Source organism: Lissotriton helveticus, chromosome 5_1 (assembly GCF_964261635.1).
Source record: "Lissotriton helveticus chromosome 5_1, aLisHel1.1, whole genome shotgun sequence".
Lineage (NCBI taxonomy): Eukaryota > Metazoa > Chordata > Amphibia > Caudata > Salamandridae > Lissotriton > Lissotriton helveticus.
The window spans coordinates 1861124847-1861146818 of NC_136065.1; positions in this window are offsets into that span (position 1 = coordinate 1861124847).

Genomic DNA, 21972 nt, shown 5'->3' on the forward strand with positions numbered 1-21972 from the left:
TGAATTGGGAATGAGACTCGTTGGAGTGTGTGACATAGTTTCTGATCTCATCCTTGCTAATGTCAAGGGGGATGCGATGAGCTTTCAGGTGTCCTAATGCTTTACGCAATGTCCCCGATGCCGATAAGCCCCGGCTGTTACCGAAAATCATTGCAGAGGATTATAAGACCATTGGCCGCAATAGTTTGGGGGTTCAGCCTTTTGCTAAAATAACAGCTCAACCGCAAACTCCGACGGCGAAGTCTACTAAAGACGACCATCCAGCCTTTTCTAAAAAGAATTGGAACAATAAAAAACAGGGGAAGCAGCAACAGAAACAGGGGTCACGTCCTGCATCACCAGTACCTTTGTCTACTGAGCGCACATATGATTTGCATGACCGCGTTAATATTAAGTCACCTGATTGATTTCAGGTTCCTGATCAATGTTCTCCTCGCTCTTTACAGGATACATCGGTCTCACAAACCGGTGGAGGACACTGCGGCAGAGGCCAGAGTGCCCAAAAAGGCTCTGAGCAGCCCCGCCAGATGGAAGGTAAAGGCAAGCAGGACAACTTTCAACATCAACGCCCCCAGGGGCATATCAGCAAGGGCCGGCGATGATTATCGCTAAGCGCACTTAGCGCTAGTATAATTATCGCTGGCTAACTCTGAATTTTATCTTGGAGATAGCGTGCTATCAGCAATGCTTATCGCCAAAGCGATAAATGCAGAGTTCAAGCTGCCAACTGTGCGATTATCGCTGGAAATACAGCGATAATCACACAACTTTTGGCAATAGCTTGCTGATAGGGTTACACATACTTAGCCATGATATCCACCTTCCATAGGATATCATGGCTAAGTCAGTTTCACAGCAGGCGTAAGGAAATTAGCAATAACAAAGGTTATCGATCCTTTCCTTGTCGCTATGCTTCTTTGCGTGAGGCTTGATAATAGGAGAAATTAAAATGTTGCTTAGCGACATTTCTCCCATTATCCTGGGGAGGAACGCCCACTTTGCATCTCATTGGAGATGCAAAGCTGGGAGTTAAGCCAAAAGGCGAAGAAGCATGGGTACACGCATTAGCGTGTCCTTGATAATAGGGTGTTAAAATTATCGCCGCTATTCGTCTGAAAACGGATGCTAAAGCGGTGATAATTTTAACTCCGGCCCTTGCTGATATGCCCCCCTGTTTCAGAAAAAGAAGGTTGCTGCCTTAACAGCAAGATTTGCCACGGATAGTGAGAACACAGCTTCGGAACCTGACATGGGCACTGACGTTGCTCGACAGCGCGGTGGAAATTACAGTAGTGCGGGAAGCACTGCGTCCGTATCTGAAGGCGACAGCAACTGACTCGTTCATTGCTGTTGAGACAGCTGACACTAGAGTGGCTCCCCCTGACAGGCTTTATGATATAGTCCTTTTAATTGAAGGTGACATACAAGGTAAAATAAAAGGTATTTTTGGGGAAAATCTAACCTCTACTTATGACATATTGTTAGTGGAGCAGACTGGTCCCCACCCTTCGTCTTGGCCGATCCGAGAGGGGAGGAGGTAATCCTCCCTAGTTTCGCACACACTGTGCCGAAGGAGCAGGCCCTGCAGTTTGCAGAAGAGTGGGCTATGGTGCTTTCCTAGCCCTTGTACTGTACTCAATGTGGATGGGACAAACATTCGCCGAGACATGAGATTCCATTGCGGTCTATGCCACAGCCACAACCCCAATACCCCAAGCGGTGTGAAGCGAAAGCTCCCATTTCAGAAATCCTTGAACAATTGGAAAATCAAGGTGTGATTGAAACGTGTGTCACCGATGAATAATCCTATTTTTACTGTGACCAAACATGATGGATCGAATCTTCTAGTTTTGGATTACCTGCATTTGAACTCTCATTGTTGGTCCTGCGCAGTACAAAATACTCACAGTTCTGCCCTTGTGGATAGTCTCGTGCGTAAACGGCTTAAGACCACACTTGACATATCCAATGGCTTTTTTAGCCATAACCTGTGCTCTCTCAGTAGTCAATGGACAGTGTTCACCTGTGGCGGCAAACAAAAACAGTTCAAAGGATTAGCCATGGGCTAAAAAAAACAGCCCAGGTGTCTTTTCCGCCAGCGTAGTCTCTCTTTTAGAGGGATTGATGCGTGCTCGTATGTTGATGAAATCTCTCTCACAGATAACATATTATGGACGCTTCTGTGTCGCCTTGACCGCATCATTTGTATATTCGCAGACTTCGGTTACAAATTTAACTTTGCTATATCACACATTGCAGAGTATACAGTGTTGTTCCTGGGCTATAAGCTCAACAATGAAGGCCGAGGTTTAGCACCTCCCTTCCTGGAGAAATGTGCACATTTGCGTGCTCCTACAACTCTGAAAAAGCTACAATCTTTGCTGTTTTTTTTTTACTGTGGGCGTACTTACATTCCCGATTTTGCCCAGCGTATCAAGCCGCTTTATGCCTTGATACATCCTACTTTTACCAAATTTTGCTGGCTGCCAGAACATTCAGCTATCTTGCAATCTTTGCAGGCTGATTTTCTTGAATCTAAGTTCTTACCGACTGGTGACAACCACACCAATCTGGTAATAAGAATTGTGCCTGGGGCTGTGGGTTTCACGTATCTGACTTTTAATGAGGGTGACACAGTCCCTATTGCTTACATGTCACACTTGTACACTTCGGCTGAAATGCGATTTTCCACGGAAGAAAAAGTTTTGACTGCAGTGCAGATGGCGATTCTAAAGGAAAGAGCGCTGTTGCAAGGGAAACGCATGGTGGTTGTTACACCGTATCCTGCCCTGGAGGCAGTGACTAAAGCCAGTGAACCAAATTCGAAAGCTTTGCACCCCCATTGGATACAATGGGCCACATCCTTGACATCTCCGGATGTCACGTTTATCTTTGATTCCTCCTTGCAAACCCATTAGTACTTGCCGTATGAATTTGTTCATCCGGCTCCTTTGTCCTTGCGCCCGCTGGAGGATTTCCATTGTATCATTTACAATGACGGTTCGGTGCAACCATCGACGGTGTGAAGGCATGCTTATTCAGTGGTCTGCGCAATAGTGGTGGGTACTATGGTGAATGGAGAGTTCAAGTCATACACAGATATTAGGGGACTGTACCGCCCAGTTGGCAGAGCTACGTGCTTTGGTGCTTGCACTGGTGTACACTGACCCTTGTGTGGCTACTCTAGTTGTAAGTGACTCTTACTACTGTGTTCAGTCTTACAATGACAATTTGTTCTTTTGGACTCAGAATGACTATCGTGGTGCCAAAGGTAGCACAATCAAACACAAAATGCTTTGGGTTCGAGTGGCAGAGCTTAAAGAACGTCTGCCGCTTGTGTTTGTAATTCAAACTCTTGGTCACCAACGCATTGGGGGTACACACTGTTGGTAACAGTCTTGCTGATTAAGCAGCCAAGATAGCAGTGGCGACATATCTAGTAACAGCAGTTACACGTTCCAAAAGTAAGATTGATAATGACATCTTGGCAGCCATTGCTGCAACAGAGAAGGGAGGTAATTACCCGAGAGGTTTCCCTTCTAAATACTTTTATCATTTAAGTCCTGATAAAGTTCCCTATGTGAGAATTAATGATGTTGGAGACTGATTGATTCCCAACGCAGACCGCAGGCAAACCTTGATAACAGCAGCTCATAAGGGCATGGCCTCGGCCATGCCGGCGTTTCAGCGACTGTATCTCTCTTACAGCAGCGTTACTGGTGGCGCGGATTTACAAACAGACCCAAGAATATGTTCTTCCTTGTGACATTTGCCAGCAGATAAAACCTTCAACTGCTGCGCGCCCGCTCCAGACACAGTTGTACATATTTAATTAACCACTTGTGTGTGTTTATTTAGATCTCTGCGGTCCTTTCTCCTCAGATACTGCGTATAAGTACATCTTAGTTGCAGTGGATTTGTGCACACGCTTTATTTGGCTCCGGCCGTAACGAAGTGCTGATGCCCGAACTGTCATCAGGGATTTGCATGTCTTTGTGGGAATTTTTGCATGTGGCACCCTTCATTCGGACCAGGGTCCAGCGTTTGGCTCTAAGGCGTACAAGGATGCCATGGGTTCATTGGGGGTCCAAGTCAAATTTTTGTCTCCATACAGACCTGAGGGTAATAGTATTGTGGAGCGAATGAACCGTGACTTAAAGCAATCCTTGACAGCTAGGGTTTTAGGTACAGGCAGGAATTGGCTGTCTCATCTGTATAGCGTTCAACATGCACTTTAAGGCAGCCGGTGAGTCGACCTCCCTAAATGGAGGGGAACAGCCAGGTTTTAATTTGTTTCCGAAAGAGCCAATGGTCTTGTGTGGCGCGTGCCTCAAGTGGGATGGAATTCCATAGGGCTGGGGCCATGGACTTGAAAGATCGGCCACCTGCTCTGCTCCTGCGTACCCTGATGGTTCGGGCAAGGTGGAGATCTGCAGAGCGTAAGGCCCATGTAGGGGTGTAGAGGGTGCAAAGTCCCTGCAGTATTTGGGGGCCATGACCATGTAAAATTTTGTGGGTTAAACAGTGTCTTAAATTCAATTCTTTGTTTCACAGGCAGCCAATGCAGCCGGCGCAGAAGATGTGAAGTGTGACAGTGTTTAGGTAGGGCAGCTGCGTTTTGAGCCCTCTGAAGTCTTTTAGTGACCGTCTTGTTGGTTCCCAGCAATAGTCCATTGCAGTAGTCTAGGTGGGATAAGACCAGGGACCGGACTATTACTTGACGGGTGGGTGGCTCGAAGAAGCCCAAGATGGGTTTGAGGCAGCGTAGGCGGCCGAAACAGGTACCAGCAACCTTTTTTGCATGCGACTCAAAAGATAGTGAGTTGTCCATTAAGACCCCCAAATTCTTAACTACCTCCTTGGGTATCGAGGGAGGACCCATTGATGGAGGCCACCACTGATGGTCCCACTTCTGTGAGTCACGATCCATCAGGAGCAGCTCCGTTTTAGAGGAGTTAAGTTGGAGATAGTTCTCCGTCATCCAGTTTGAGATGGCCAGAACGTCTTCCTGAAATTTGGCCTGGTCCAGCATGGTGTTATTAGAGAATGGTGAAAATAGGCTGCGTGTCGTCCGCATAGGAGATCATTTTGATCTTTCGTTCCTTGACCAGGGTGGGCCAAGGGGCGGACGTACTCGTTGAACAGCGTGGGACTGAGGGCGAGCCCTGAGGAACATCGCAATTGAGAGGGAACCTGCTAGATGAATAAGGTGAGCATGAATCTGAAAGGAGCGGTCAGATAGAAAAGACGCGAACCAAGCCAGGGCCCTACCATTGACCCTGATCTCCCCGGGATGATTGAGCAGAATGTCGTGAGAGACCATGTCGAACGCTGCGCTCAGGTCAAGCAGGATCAGAGCTGAGGTGTTCCCTACGTCTTGTAAGACCCTCAGTTGCTCCGTGACTTCCAGTAAGGCTGACTCTGTGCTATGTTTGGCCCGGAAGCCATTTTGTGACTCATCTAAGATCCCATTAGCTTCCAGGTAACTGGTCAGGATGGAGTTCACATGTGCTTCCATCAGCTTGGCCAGGTACGACAGAAGGGAAATGGGTCTGAAGTTTTCTGGGCGGGAAGGATTCAAAGAGGGCTTCTTCAGCAGAGGGATAACTTTGGCATGTTTCCATGACCTGGGGATTATAGATGACTGAAGTGATCTATTGATCAATTCCCGTCCCTCACTCAGGATGGAGTCCTGGAGTAGCCTAAAGGTGTCGGGTTTAACAGGATCATCGGGAGACCCAGACTTCACCTTTTTGGCCAGGAATTTGAGATCTTTATGGGCCATGGGTGGGAGGACTAGTAAGGAATAGGGGGAGGACAGGTCGATTGGCCAGAAGTCGAGGTAGACCTTCTGATATCCAACAAATTATAGATTTCCTGAACTTTATTGATGAAGAAGTGGACCAGATCTTCGCATTGCAAGTTGGAGGCAATTGTGTTGTTGGTACCCTCTGGTGCTTTGGTCGTGTCTTTTATCAGGGAAAATATGGTTTTAGAGGGGTTGGGGCTGGAGTTAATCATGTTAGTATAGAATACAGCTTTCGTTTTTTGTATGAGTTTATGATAAGCTTTAGTGGCTGACCTATAACTGTTCTTTGTAAGAGGGTCATAGTAATGCCTCTAGGCGCGTACGAGGATCTTGCAGTGCTTTTTTTCTGTCGCTTGTATCTTGGTGTACCATGGGTGCGACTGCTCGCGTTTGGGCTGGGACATTTTTTTTAAGTATGGGCGTAAAATCCGTTCCGCTCGCGGAATTTGCGGATTTTCGGCAAATCCGCGAATTCTCGTGAATTTGCCAAAAATTCGCAAATTCGCACGCAGCGGATTTTTTTGCTTGGTCGCGCTTGACAAATACAATATTGCGGCGCGCGGCGTTCACTTACCGTCATTCAGCGTTGTTTTTCTCCATGTTTGCGTGTGCTGCGCCATTTTGGATCTTGCTGCGTGATCCCGTGGGAGTTTGTCGACCGCGATTACGTCATCGCGGCCCGCCCCCTTGCACAGCGAGAGTTTGTCAACGCGAGTACGTCATAAAGGCCCGTAATCACGCATCGCGGGAGTAAACAATTGCGAACACGTAGATGCGGCGGGCAGCAACAATTTCGCGCTCGCTAAATTGCAAAATTTGCAATTCTGCACTAGGAAAACACCAGCAGGCAGCATAAACCTTCTGAAAATGATGATTTTTATCAGAATAACTCCTCAGGTTGACATTTGCCTGCACTTTTTTTTGCAAGGAGTCCATTTTGGGGGGGGGGGAGGAAGGAAGTGCCCCACAGTCTCCAACTTCCCGTTCCTGTCCAGCAGGCTCCTCCCAGTGCTTTGTTCATGTCCTGGTCACTTTGATTTGGATCTTGACCTGGAAGGATTACTTTTTGTGGATGCTGCTGGATATTTGGATTTGAGGCCTTTTTGAATTTCTTTGGATCACTTTTGGATTAGAAACTTCACAAGTAAGTTGATGTTGTTTGTTTGGGGCATTACAGTTGCTGCAACTACAATTTTGGAACTTTTTCAGAACATTAAATAAAATATATTGTGGGTAGCCACAGTATCCAATAGGACCAGGGTTAGTTATGGGTGCATGGTACAACTGTTTTGTTGAATATCAACATCATTTAGGGCATGGATGGCATTGGATTGTGGTGATTTTTGTGTGTTTTTCGATTTTTTGGCTGTGTTTGGGGCCTTTTGCCCAGGGGTACTCAGTGGTGCATGGACTGAGTCTTTCTGTGGGGTCTCTTTAATGTAAACATCATGCAGGGCATGGATGGCATTGGATTGTGGTGATTTTTGTGTGTTTTTCGATTTTTTGGGGTGTTGATGGGGCATGGCCATGTGGGTGGGGGCCATTTTGAGGACTGGAACAGGCAGGGTTGGCCATGTGGTGGGGGTCAAGAGGCCATTTTGAAGGCAGGCAGTGTGCTTTGTGCCATAGGCCTGCATCCAATGTGCCTTGCTTTCATCCATTATGCCCAGGGTTACTCAGTGGTGCATGGGCCTAGTCTTTCTGTGGGGTGTTTTGAATGTAACCATCATTGAGGGCATGGGTGGCATTGGATTGTCTTGATTTTTGTGTGATTTTCGATTTTTTGGGGTGTTGATGGGGCATGGCCATGTGGGTGGGGGCCATTTTGAGGACTGGTACAGCCAGGGCCTGGCCATGTGGTGGGGGTCTAGGGGCCATTTTGAAGCCAGGCAGTGTGCTTTGTTGTGCATAGGCCTGCACCCAGTCTGCCATGCTTTCATCCATTATGCCCAGGGGTACTCAGTGGTGCATGGACTGAGTCTTTCTGTGGGGTGTTTTGAATGTAAACATCATTGATGGCATGGATGGCATTGGATTGTGGTGATTTTTGTGTGTTTTTTGATTTTTTGGCTGTTGTTGGGGCCTTTTGCCTAGGGGTACTCAGTGGTGCATGGACTAAGGGGCATATTACCAACGTTAAACGATATTTATCGCTAACGATGCTTAGCAACGAATTTTTTACTGCTAAGCATCGTCAGAAATTATCGCAGATAAACCTTGCTATTACCAAGGTTTATCGCAAATGCGATAAAAAACGGCCGCAATGCATGAATATCGCTGAAAAATCAGCGATATTCATGCATTACCAAGCTAATGCTCTTAGCCATGTTATCCACCTCCCATTGGATAACATGGCTAAGAACTGCTCAGGGCAGGTGTTAGCTTTTGGAGATATTCACGCTTAGCGCGAATATCTCCAAAAGTTGGTAATAGGAGGTAGCGATGTTAGCGACTGTTTCCAGTCGCTAACATCTTGGCACGCCCACTTTGCATGTCATTAGTGATAAATATCACTGACATGCAAAGTGGGGCCCAAGATGGTCGCTATCTCCTACTAGCGGTCACTAACTGGTGTTAGCGACAGCTAGGTAATAGGGAGATAATTTTATCTCCGCTTTCTTGGCTTTTAAAGTAAAAAAAGCGGAGATAACCCCCCTTGATAATATGCCCCTAAGTCTTTCTGTGGGGTTTCTTTAATGTAAACATCATGGAGGGCATGGATAGCATTGGGTTGTGGTGATTTTTGAGTGTTTTTCTATTTTTTGGCTGTTGGTGGGGCCTTTTGCCCAGGGGTACTCAGTGGTGCATGGACTAAGGGGCATATTACCAACGTTAAACGATATTTATCGCTAACGATGCTTAGCAACGAATTTTTTACTGCTAAGCATCGTCAGAAATTATCGCAGATAAACCTTGCTATTACCAAGGTTTATCGCAAATGCGATAAAAAACGGCCGCAATGCATGAATATCGCTGAAAAGTCAGCGATATTCATGCATTACCAAGCTAATGCTCTTAGCCATGTTATCCACCTCCCATTGGATAACATGGCTAAGAACTGCTCAGGGCAGGTGTTAGCTTTTGGAGATATTCACGCTTAGAGCGAATATCTCCAAAAGTTGGTAATAGGAGATAGCGATGTTAGCGACTGTTTCCAGTCGCTAACATCTTGGCACGCCCACTTTGCATGTCATTAGTGATAAATATCACTGACATGCAAAGTGGGGCCCAAGATGGTCGCTATCTCCTACTAGCGGTCACTAACTGGTGTTAGCGACAGCTAGGTAATAGGGAGATAATTTTATCTCCGCTTTCTTGGCTTTTAAAGTAAAAAAAGCGGAGATAACCCCCCTTGATAATATGCCCCTAAGTCTTTCTGTGGGGTTTCTTTAATGTAAACATCATGGAGGGCATGGATAGCATTGGGTTGTGGTGATTTTTGAGTGTTTTTCTATTTTTTGGCTGTTGGTGGGGCCTTTTGCCCAGGGGTACTCCGTGGTGCATGGACTGAGTATTTCTGTGGGGTCTCTTTAATGTAAACATCATGGAGGGCATGGACGGCATTGGATTGTGGTGATTTTTGTGTGTTTTTCGATTTTTTGGTTTTTGTTGGGGCCTTTTGCCCAGGGGTACTCAGTGGTGCATGGACTGAGTCTTTCTGTGGGGTCTCTTTAATGTAAACATCATGGAGGGCATGGATGGCATCGGATTGTGGTGATTTTTGTGTGTTTTTTTACTTTTTGGGTGGTGTTGGGGCCTGTCCATGTGGTTGGGTGCCATTTTGAGGCCTGGTCATGGCAGGGCCTGGCCATGTGGGTGGGGGTCTAGGGGCCATTTTGAAGCCAGGCAGTGTGCTTTGTTGTTCCATAGGCCTGCGCCCATTCTGCCATGCTTTCATCCATTATGCCCAGGGGTACTCTGTCAGTGGTGCATTTTATTGGTCTTTCCATTTTGAAGGGGTGGGTATAATAAAAATGCTTACTTGCAAACTATTAATTGAAGCGCTACATATGCAACATTTATTTAACTGATGTTCCTCTGGCTTTGTTTGCTTTTAGGTGCAGAAAGACGAATCATCAGCCTCATCGTTCCTCATCAGTGCCAGGAAGAAGTCCTGCTGCGGTGTGTGCAGCACAACGTCACGTGTGGCCACAGACACCTCTGCAACTTGTGCAACTGCGGCCTGCTGTTCTGACATCTGAAGAAGATGGCCCCAAAAAAAAGTTGCCTGTAGCTCCTCTAGCAAGAAAGTTGCAAGTAAGGAGCAGAAGAAGCAAGTGGCGCCACTTACCAAGGAGACTGGTGTGCCGACCACCGCATTTTTTGGGGAAAAGAAAGTACGCCTGCAGCAGCAGCGGGGTCTGCTGGGGACCAAGCTGGGAGCAGCACCTCCGCTCCATTGGGCTCAGTGCCACCACCACCACGCCAACTTAGGTCCAATTCTTTGAGTGCTGCAGAGGCAGCCAGTATAGTTGTTCTATCACCATCGACCAGTGATGTTGGCTCATCGCAAGAAAGTAGCAGCATCCCTCAATCAACACAGGTTGTTGTAACTCATTCAACAACCACAGCCGCAACAACAACCACATGTGCAAGTACAATCCCAAGTACATGTGGAAGGAGAGGCGGCGCAAGGAGAGGCGCAAGCAGAGGTGCATGGAGCGGCACAAGTGCCCACAATAGTTGTTCCTCCCGTAGTAGGGGCACATCAGGAAATCGACATTCAAGCCGAGGTATCATCTGAGGAAGCCACTCCTCCTGATGATTCATTGTCTTCCAGATCCCCAGCAAGGAAAAGATCAAGGACGGTATCTACATCTTCTTCAAGCCCCCTTCCTTCTGATGATATGGATGAAAATTGGGAACCACCAGCGCTGTCTGAGAGTGAGTCACACCATGATCTGACAAAGGTAGCTAGGCGTAAAAGGAAGGTCCCCGAAAGTCTCATAGTTATGGAGTGTGATGATGACGCTGAACAAGAAGTGGCGTATACACCTGCTGATGAAGACTCTCACGACGACGACGCAGTCATCATAGATGTCACTCCAGCCTCAGCGGGCATGCAGCAAACAGATATTTTTACCCTATCCTGAAATGCTGCTGAGCGTGATGTTGGCGACGTGTCAATGGGACCACCACCAATGCAGTTAACTAGTACACCACCACCTACAGCTTCTATATTTTCTTGCCAGAAGGGACCACCATCCACCTCGACCTCCATTTCCTCAATTAGTGGTGCTGTAAGTGCACAACGTAGTAAATTTCGGCAACACACATCCTCCACTTCATCTGGCATTAGCATTCCCAGTATCACCTCCTCCGCCCCCCACAGACATTTGAAGTCCGCAGTTTGGGACTTCTTTAGTGTTAGCCCAACAAGGGAAAACATAGCCATTTGTACCATTTGTAAGGTTCGAGTTAGTCGTGGTAAGCTTGGTACCAACTATGGTACCGGAGGCCAGAGAGGTCATCTTGAGGAACAGCACACTGTCAAATGGCATGCGCACCTAAGGGAGATCAAGGCAGCCCGAATTGCAAGTCAACAAATTGTATCCGTTGATGTTTCATCTGATGACGAGGAGGAAGAAGCGTCAAACATTTCTTCAGTTACACCCAGTACCCCTGTCAGCAGCACACCCCCTGCAAGATATATGAGCCACACTAAGAGTGTGGGAGAGAGTGAGACAACAATGCGAAAAAGTTCATCACTGAGCGTAACTGGTTCGAAGAAGTCATCATCATCCTGTAAAATGGTCCAGCCCACCATTAGAAGCATGTTGTTATCAGATGCGGCATTTGAACGCAACCACCCAACGGCGCGTCTGTATAACCCTAAGCTTGCTAAAATGCTAGCGCTGGACCTTCTCCCTTTTTCTTTTGTGGAAGAGGTGGGTTTTCTTGAAATGGTGGCAACGCTCTGCCCTAAATGGAAGGTTCCTAGCCGGTTCTATTTTGCCAGAGTTGCGGTTCCAGCACTACATGAAGATGTGCTGGAGGTGATTGGGGCAGCTTTGCAGAAGAGTGCTGTTCACACTATACATCTGACAACAGACATGTGGGCCAGTTGCCAAGCCCTTGATTACATGTGGATCACTGCACACTGGGTCTCTTTTTCAGGGGTTAAAGCAAAGCTAAGCGCAGGTGTTGACACGGACAAAGTTTATAAAGCTGCTCGGAAACATGCAACAGTAGCCATGTTTGCCATGGAGAAAACTCATACAGCAGAAAACATTTTGCATGAGTTTAACACAAAGGTCTTTCAATGGCTGTCCCCAAGAAAACGCAGTATTGGTTATGTTTCCATGGATAATGGCGCCAATGTAGTTAAGGCCATGGATAAGGGTAAGTATTTCAGAGTGCCTTGTTTGGCGCACTATATAAACCTGGTTGTTAAAAAATTCTTGCAATAAGAAAGAAAGTCCAGTCTACGACCACCTGCAGAAGAATGTGCACACTTTTCAACCATTCTTTTAAGGCCAGGAAGCAGCTGAGGTGCCTGCAACATGAACGTAAAGTGCCAGTGAAAGCACTCATCCAGGAGGTGGTAACACGTTGGAACTCAACCTTCTACATGCTTGAGCGTCTGTATAAGCAGTATGCGGTAGTCGATCAGTATTTCTTTAAACTGGGTACACCTATGATAGACCTGAGGATACAGGTGGAGCAATGGGAGCTAGTTAAAAGCCTGACAGACATGCTTCGTCCTTTTGAGGTCTTCACGCGTGCAGTCAGCAGGGAAGACTGTAATTTGGGAAAAGCTATCCCATTGTTGCGCATGCTAGAGCACCAACTGAAGCAGGTGTCTTCTACGTTTCAAAAAGATGGAAAGCAAGAAGCATTTGAGTTGGTGGAGAAGGTATTACAGCGCCTACTTCGCAATGAACGTCTTGGAAAGATCCACACAGAACAGCATTACATTTCTGCTACTATTCTGGATCCATGCTACAAAAAGGCAGTGGCAGGCAGAGTATTCTTTCCTTTTGATGACGCAGATGTTACAAAGTACAAACATTGGCTAGCTGTGTCAGCCACTCGGTTTGAAAGAGAACGGCAGGAAATTGAAGGAAAAGGCAGTAAATCAGCATCAGCAGGCCATCCGGAATCAAAAAAATCCACTTCTGCATCTGTGGCTGTGGCAGAAGTGAGTGATTTTCTCTCTCAGCCGTTAACGACACCAGCAACCGTATCATCTGCACCAGACACAACAGTAATATTGTGAGAAGAAGAGGATTGGCTAACTCAGCTTGGGTTTGCTTCTCAAAAGGTCCCAGAAAAAAGTAAGCAAAGTGGAGGAACCCTGGAGAACCTTGAGTCGATGGTGCAGGCCTATCTGAATGACTCAACAGAGGTCTATGTTCATCATGACTAATTGGCGTAGTGGCATGGGAAAAAGATGTGTGGCCAGAGATCACCAACCTGGCTATAAATTACTTGTCTTGCCCACTCGCAAGCGTGTCTTCTGAACGTGTTTTCAGTGCTGCTGGTGGCATTGTAACTTCCAAAAGGACCCGCCTCTCGCCCAAAAATGTGGAGAGGTTAACAATGATCAAGATGAATCAGCACTTCATATCACCAGATTACAAAATAGGAGAATGCACGCAGGAAGAAGACGAGGACACCAACTTAGATGAGGGAAGTTCTTCTCTGTTAACTGACCTACTCCTGTCTGAATTCGCAGAGTTTGAGGATGAGCTCTTCTTCCCTGACACCGAGCCCTGAAAATGAGTCAATGAATCACTAACTTTCTTTTTCATCCTTATTCACTTTTATTCCTGTGTGTCTGTCTTTCTTTGTTTTGCAAAATCTACCTAAAAAAAACTTTAATCACCTAATCACAAAAACAAGCCCATCAGCAGAACTGTCTTCACTTATTTGCTTATTGATTTGAAGGTGCCGCAGTCTGCATTCCTCAGGTTCACAAGTTCACAAGAACATGCTCCTCTATCCTCCTCCTCCAGACTCCTATTTCCCTCATAGCAGATGGCTGGATTACGCCCAATGAAGAAAGACTCTTGTGGGGGTGTTCTACTTCTTTGCGGGTGAGTTGACGGGTCTGGGGCATTGCTGGGGCATTGCTGTGAAGGTCTAATACTGGATAAAAGTGGTTTGGAGAAAATCGGAGCAGAAAAAGTTTTTGTGCTTTTGATCACTTGCCTGTCTTTGGGGTGCTGTTTGGGGGGCTTTTAGGTTGTTGGCGGTGGGTTTTGGGGTCTGGGAGCACTGCTGCCACAGTCTAATGTTGATTGCATTTGTTTTTCAGAAAATCCGTGGTGGAAAAGGGGAGTTAGGGCCTAGCTGCCAAGCTCATATGGACTGCATTCCAGGTAAGCCCAAAGTTTCCTAAGTGTGGCTTTTCCCGGTTTCGCTTTTCGGCTTTTTGGGGGGGTGAAACTTGTTTTTGACCGGGTTCACGGGTCTGGGGGCCTTGCTTGGAAGGTGTAATACTGGCTAAAAGTGGTTTGGAGAAAATCGGAGCAGAAAAAGTTTTTGCGCTTTTGATCACTTGCCTGTCTTTGGGGTCCTGTTTGGGGGGCTTTTAGGTTGTTGGGGGTGGGTTTTGGGGTCTGTGAGCACTGCTGGTTCATTCTAATGTTGATTGCATTTGTTTTACAGGAAATCCATGGTGGAAAAGGGGAGTTCGGGCTTAGCTGCAGAGAGCATTTGGACTGAATTCCAGGTAGGCCCAAAGTTTTTTAAGTGTGGCTTTTCCCGGGTTTTGCCTTTTGGCTTGTTGGGGGTGTTAAACTTGTTTTCGCCCGGGTTGACAGTTCTGGGGCCATTGCTGGGAAGGTCTAATACCCGAAAGAAAGTGTTTTGGAGACAATCCCTTGGGAAAAAGTTTTAGCATTTTCTGAGATTTCGCTCACTCTACCGTTTTCGGGGGGCTGTTTGTGGTGGTTCCTGGTCTTTGTGGGGGGGTTTGCGAGTCTTGGAGCAATGCTGGGTATGGATACTTTTGCTTGCTTGCAAGTGGTTTGAATACAATCCATGGTGGGTAAGGGGGGATTTGGGCCTACTTTACTTTCAAAGTACATTTTGTCACCATTTTCTACTAGGCCTCTGACAGGTAGCAGTATCGCATGTTTTTTGAAATCTGATTGGGGGTCTTCTACATTTTTGCGACTGGGTTTAGTAAGGGTCTGGGAGCACTACTGGGAAGGTCAAATTTTGTTCTAAAACACAGTTTACAGTACACCTAGCTTGAGTGGAAAGATCCGCTAAATTAATTCGCCCATACTTATTTATCCTTTAAAAGGAGACTCAGACAGAGCACGCACTTTCAAAAATATTGTACTGTCTATTAGGAAACTCAAAGTGTGACTATTTGCACTACACAGCGTACATACCTTATATTTATTTGTCAGTGGTGTTCTAATATCACTTCCTGTTTTTCCATCAATAATTACAGGCCGGGTTTCAGCCTGTGCGATGGGAAAAAAAGGATGAAGTCAGGCTTCACATTAGCGAGCCGCAATTCAGCATCCGCCAGGCAGGCAGTAGACAGGGTGTCTTCTGGTCACCAACATTGATGGACGGAGCGTCAGATGGAATGGCGGAGTCCCGCTAATAAGAGGAATGGTTGGATGCATGCAACTTCCAAAATTCAACAGGACAACTACAACAACATACAGATACATACTGACCTTCAAGAAAGCTCTAAAAACTCATCTGTTTCCAGCCATCTAATATCCTGGCCTCCCTATGTTTATGTTTCTGATCTGGCATCTTGGAAGACCATAAGCGCGGAGATACCCTATGGGTCGATTCCTGCGCTATAGAAGACCTTAAATAAATAAATAAATAAATAAATAAATACAGTATCCGTTCTTTTCTAATTATCTTTTAAGTAATGTTATTGCTGTGAACTCCTATGAGTGTGACTCTGCATTTCTTTGATCTCTGCTTCTAAATTCATCCCTACAGCCATCGTGGAGAAGTGTGGCTCACTGGTTAGAGGAGGCAGACCCGGGCGCTGAGATCAGACCCGGGACCAGGGTTCAATTCCCGACGCGGCAGGGTCTTGAGCCCAAAATGTCCACGGACTCGGTAATTCTCGCTTCGGTGCCTACTCGAATCACAGGTTCACACCCTGCAACTCTGGGCAATAACTCGCTTAATCTCCACCATGGACCCCGGCGGTGGGATGCCTGGCTTTCACCTTGGGGATACCCAGTAGGGGCTATCTCACAGGGAAAAACCAGGACGGGTTCCCAATGCAAAGCGCTTTGAGACCTGGCGGTGATATTGCGCTACATAAAAACCTATCCATCCATCCATCCATTGTACAGGTTTTACTTCTGCTATTTTTCAAACCTAATGTAATGTACGAAGTGTTTCTCTGAGTGCAGAGATAGGCAAGTGAAAACGCATAATTACTGCAGCCCTGTACTGTCGCATTCTTTCATTCACGGTTGTCGAAAGTACTACCTACTTTTCAGTAGCCATGCATGCAGTAGTGCATGCACTTCCTTCATGTCACTTAAAAGATTTATGGATAGCTTTGTACCGAAAGATTTGTTTATCTTCAATTATTGTTTGTCCATGCTGTGCTTTTTTTTCTTCTCTCAACAAAACTTTCCCAAAAACCCCCATTCCCATCCATTTTTCAAACCCTAACCCTCTTCCCCCGGGCTGTGTGCTTTTGATTGATGTGTGACTAAATGACAGCAATAATTCCGCACACTTGCTGGGGAGGATAAGGTCATAGCAACAGGCTGGTGAAGGAATCCGAGGATATATTCTTACTCAGCTTGACACAGACCCATGACTATTGGCAAATGAAAGTAGATTTTCATGTGCGCCATCAACTTGATTGATCATCAAGAACATCCTCCTCCTAGACGTGGCAAATGATTACCCTGCCGTGTCCTTCACCTTCAGTACTATTTCTTGTACTAGTAGCCAATGTCAAAGAAATTCAACGCAAGTAGTAGTTATACTTTCAATACTTTACCATTTGTTAGGCTACATTGTGGCACTGTTCTAGTGTACTGTCACCTGCTATATTCTCTATTGTACCGTTCCAATGCTACAGTAAGGACAAACAAGGTTTCATTTTCTTTTTTTCAGATGCTGCAACTGCCACTGTGTAACACCACTAGTACCACCGCAATGATGACATTTCATCCGCCCAGTATTGCCAACCTTAATCGCCATTTCCCGTGCAGCCAGCCCTGTGCATAGCCCTATTTCCAAACACAAATTACAGGTAAGATAAGCATTTGGAGGGAGGTAGTATAATGGAGTATTAGGAGAGACGAGAGACTGACGGTAGTACTAGTAAAGTCCTAGGACTATTGAATTCACTTACTCTGTGAGAGGCACTTAGTTTTGAAAACATTTGGGCAATTACTTACACAACTTGAATCAAGATGCCACTTAAGTTTCAGGAAAACAAACTTACTGTTAAACCCCCACCCACCAGCCTCAAAAGCAGTAAAAAACACACATGCTAAGATAAAGGTTAAAGTATATTTATATCCCTAACATAAATAAGCTCCTGCAAGACCCAACCCACCCCCCCTCCCTAACCCCAACGAATGTCAGTGAAAAGTCCAAAAAACCCAACTCCCAATTCCCACCCCCCAGAAGTCTTTAAAAAAGGGGCAAGGGACAGTCTCCTCCTACTGCTGGCTGCTGTTCACTTTTCGGGCCAGGTCGGCATGCTCCTTGCGGAGGGTCTCGAGCAGGGTTTTGGTGTTCAACAGCTCCTGCTGGAGGTAGGACACCCTGAGTGAAAGGCGGTGCAACCTTTTTTTCGTACTGCTGTGGGGGGCAGCTGATTTTTTTGCTGCTCGGCGGTGGCGGGTGGCTGCGGTACCCCGGCTCTGTACCGCTGGAGACCTGCTGCGCTGACTGGCTGACCCAGGGAGCGCGGAGGAGAATGCAGCTGTCCCGGTCGATGTTGTGGTCGACTGCGTGTCCCCCTCCTCCTGGGCCACCAGCTGCCGATATTCGGCGACAGTCGCCTCCAGCCTCCGTTGCCGGGCCCTTTTAGCCAGCTCCTTCCGTGTTGGTTTGGAAGGAGCATCTCTATGAAAAAAGAAAGACATAGTCTGTCACCAATGCTCTTTAAGATTAACACAAAATGATTCAGCAGAAAGTTGTGTCACAGTAGAACTAGCAGCTTGCAAGGGCAGTACATAACTATTGTGGCCAGTATCTATCTAACCTCTCACTTCTTCATCCTTGCTCTAACATTAGTGGGAGTTTAAGGAATCAATTCTACGAGCACTATGGACACACTCCATTAGAGTCGACTATGACAGTACACCAGTCTTATTCTTCTTCTTCTCTCTTGTTTAACAAAATTGGTACGTTAACTTCTGCAAGCCGGCATAATGCCAGCGCAGTCCACTTGCACCCGAGAAAAACAGACTCCCGCCATGATGAGTGAGACAGACTTGCGTTACTGTACCGGTCCAGTACATGCAGGTGGTGATGCTCTTACTTTTCTATTATGGGTGGCACTGAAAATACTCTGTTACAAGGGCTACTGCTTAATTAAGTTAACTTTTACCCTACAGTGCCAATGAATACTAGAAAAGGAAAATGAAGAAGATAAATAATCAGATTATCTATCAGGGCACATGGTATGTATTTGCTTACATATGGGATGACTTTAGGTGCTTTGCTTTTTATTGAGTGAACAGTGATACATCCACACATGAATGACCGAGTTCTACTAAACTTATTAACAGAGGTAGTGAGTGGCCATCGTAATAGCCAGATATATGCTGTGCTTGCAATACAAACTACTGCTAATATTCATGGTAGTATTCGGACAAAATTAAAACTTCTTTTCCTTGCCTTTCCTACACTGGAACGGACGTGTGTGTGCGGTGTTACATAATCTTCAAAGTAACACTTAGTTCATCCAGTGACCGTCTACTTTCTCTAGATACACATATGCTATCTAAGAGTCAGATAGTACCATGATCCAGGCATCCATCCATTCAAACTATATGTCAATCATTCTTCTTCATGTCTCTCATCTGGACAAACCTTACGTTTTCTCACGGGAAAACAACCTTTTCATTTTATTTGGGAGACCGCAAGCCATACATCCGTGCTTGACTTGCATTTGAATTTCAACCAAAGGATATATTGCGCACACATGCAGTTTCTGTTTCACCCACCCAGGCTGTTCTCCTTCCACCCATCCTTGCTTCATCCTTCACCCAGCCATGCATCATATTCCTTCCCAGCCACCTCGGGCACCAATCAAAACACGTATCATTCTTCTTTGTCAGTCATCATTACTTTTAACTTGCTCGTCCTTCCACACTTACTTACACCCTTCTTTCGCTTTTCGTTCATCCCATCCATCAAGTTCATCTCAGATCTGATTTGGATTCTCGAAAAAAAAATTCACCGCTGAGTTGAAGTAAATTTAGAGGAGGCTACTACCTGGTTGATAAAAACTTTGTTCTAAATTTGAAAGTCTTCTTAACAGTATAGTAACTTAACTGTACAACATATATACTACACCCGTGCAGAGAGCACACTCTGCAGTCTGCAATCTCAATAAGTAAGGAATATAAGAGCTTACCACTGCCCGCCACTACCGTGGCAACCCTCACAGCAGTTTCCTCCGGCACTTGCACCGCCTCCTCCCCCAGAAGTGTCCTCCTCCACCACAGCGCTGGCACCGGCACCAGATGTTCCACCTACAAAGTACATTTAAGAATGTTAGATGTCATAGACATACACCACTCACTAGTATTTTGTCTCGGAATGAAGAAATGTGAATACAGAAACCAATCTAATAATGTGTGATTGTCTACTCTAAAGTAGAAATGCCCCTTTTTCCAGGGACGGGTGTTGTCTTGCTGCACTTTTTGGCACAACTGATTTTTCTCATAACAGACCGAAGCTTCACTTCTAACAACAAGAGCAAGATCAGATCATCATCACTAGGACGGAGTGACCAACGATTCAGCACCAAAAAGAAAAATTATAGTTCAAACCAGGTGAGGGCTGGGCTCGCCCACAATAAATGTGTGAAATAAATCACTAAGCACTTTTCCATTTTTAATCAACCGTTTATGTTTTATGACAAACTTGATTTTAATAAATGTTATTACTTTTAATAAAGCTTTAAAACTTAAATAGACTCTGTGGTTTTTGGTCAAGAGTGACTGAGCAAAAGGTTTTGCAATTTGCAAGCATGAGTCCGTGCCTCTGACACTTCTGGACTCTGATTCCTTACTCTTGTCCTGCGTTGGTTAATCATCATTGGGGATCAATCATCGATTAATTCGGGAGCTAAATGACTCTGCCACACTATCTAGTCAGTAAGGAGATTGGGGGTTCTTTGAAGTCTGTTATCACTGAGGTATGTGGAAAGTCTACCTGCGCCTATTATAATTGATAAACAATGCACTATTTAGTGTCCATAGTTATGTTTGTGCAGATTTGTCCCTGCAACAGTAGTAGTATGGATTGTCCTCCGATCCAAACCAAAAGTAAAGTAGTATCTTATTCTTTCTTGGTGGTCATTCACATTTTATTGTTGGGAATTGTCAAAGCATAAACATTTAGAAGACTTGAAAAGACATTATGGACAATCCCAGTGGACTGCACTCAGTGCATAGAGCTATTGCTGACTAGAATGGGAGTTTCGTTTAACACTTTTTGCCAACTGTGCAATCTTAGTTAGCTACACAGACAGACTAATAAGAATAATCTAGTAATACCACAGGGAGTCATAGTAGAGGCAGGATAAGAATTTAGATACAGTCTACAAGAAGATCAAAGACGATTTAGAAAAAATCGAATGAGGAACAATAGGAAAAAATAGGTACTCTATATTAAAATGAAAACTTACCGGGGCCAGCAAAGGAGCCCTCGCCTGACCGATCCTGGCCTTCTACAGCAGCAGCAGCCGATAACACCTCCACCTCTGTCCTCTTGCCCCTGGGGGGAGCTGATGTACAACATGAAAGAAAGAAAGACCCGAAAACATGGATGATTGTTGTCAACCAAATCAAACATTTCAAAAGAATAATAACAAAATATTTTGGCGAAGTAGCAAATAGACAACTATTCCATGGGATATATTGTTGACCTATCTCATGTGGTATACTACGATATTAGTATTGCTTGATTTGCGGACCGTCGACTTGGAAAGTTATGTAACTCACTAAACAAACTACTAAAAAGGTTCGCCTAGGACTGGCAGGCAGCAGTCCGCAGCACGCGAAGTGACAGACAAACTCCATCGTGATTGCAGATCCGTGACAACACTAAAAAGTTCCCTACTACATTAACCAGTCATTAAAATACTCAAACTATCAATCCACCACCACTATTTCTTCTTATTGCCAGGTGTACAAAGGAAGGACTGGACTTGAGTCTGTAGGGGCAGATTTACAAGCCCCTTGCGGCTCTTTTGCTCCGTTGTTGCGTGACTTTTGTGACGCAGCGGCAGAACAAAAGAGGCGACATGGTGCGGCGTATATTAACAACGTGACGCATATGGGAGATGCATCACGTTGAAAAGCCCTGCGTCATCAGGGCGCGTTACGGCGCGAGGGAGGGCGTTCCTGCGCAGGAACGAATCCTAAAAGTGGCTGAGGGAAATCTACAATTTCAATCAGTCACTTTTAGGACAATGATGGGTCACTCAAACCCTGCGCCTGCTTGAAGCAGACGTACGGCTTGACGCAGCATTGGGAAGATAAGGAACCCCAGAGCATTGCTGGAGCTCCGCCACCGTTGCGACTCAACTCCAGCAATGCGCCGCCTTTACGGCACAGATGCGTAACGCTTCGGTGACGTTTTGGGCCCATGGTGCGCCGCATTGTAAATACGGCGCACCATGGGTGGTGGCGGCGTGGCGCACAATTACTGGCGCATCCCTGCTACTTTGCAGGGATGCGCCGGTAATTACCAATCTGCCCCTTAGTGTCTAGCATTACGCAGTTCTGTAAACTAGACTCATACATAATTTCTCAGGCCAATGAAATGAACACAAAATCGAAAACAAATAAGCATAGTAGCAACCCTACTGAGAAGGAGAGCAGTGCACCTGAAATGCACAGAAGATTTTGAAATATAATTTACCAACAATGTAATCAGCAGCATTATTGCTCTTGATAAAAAACAAAAATTTGCAATATAATAACACACAGAGCAGGAGAAAACAGAGTAGTGATGAA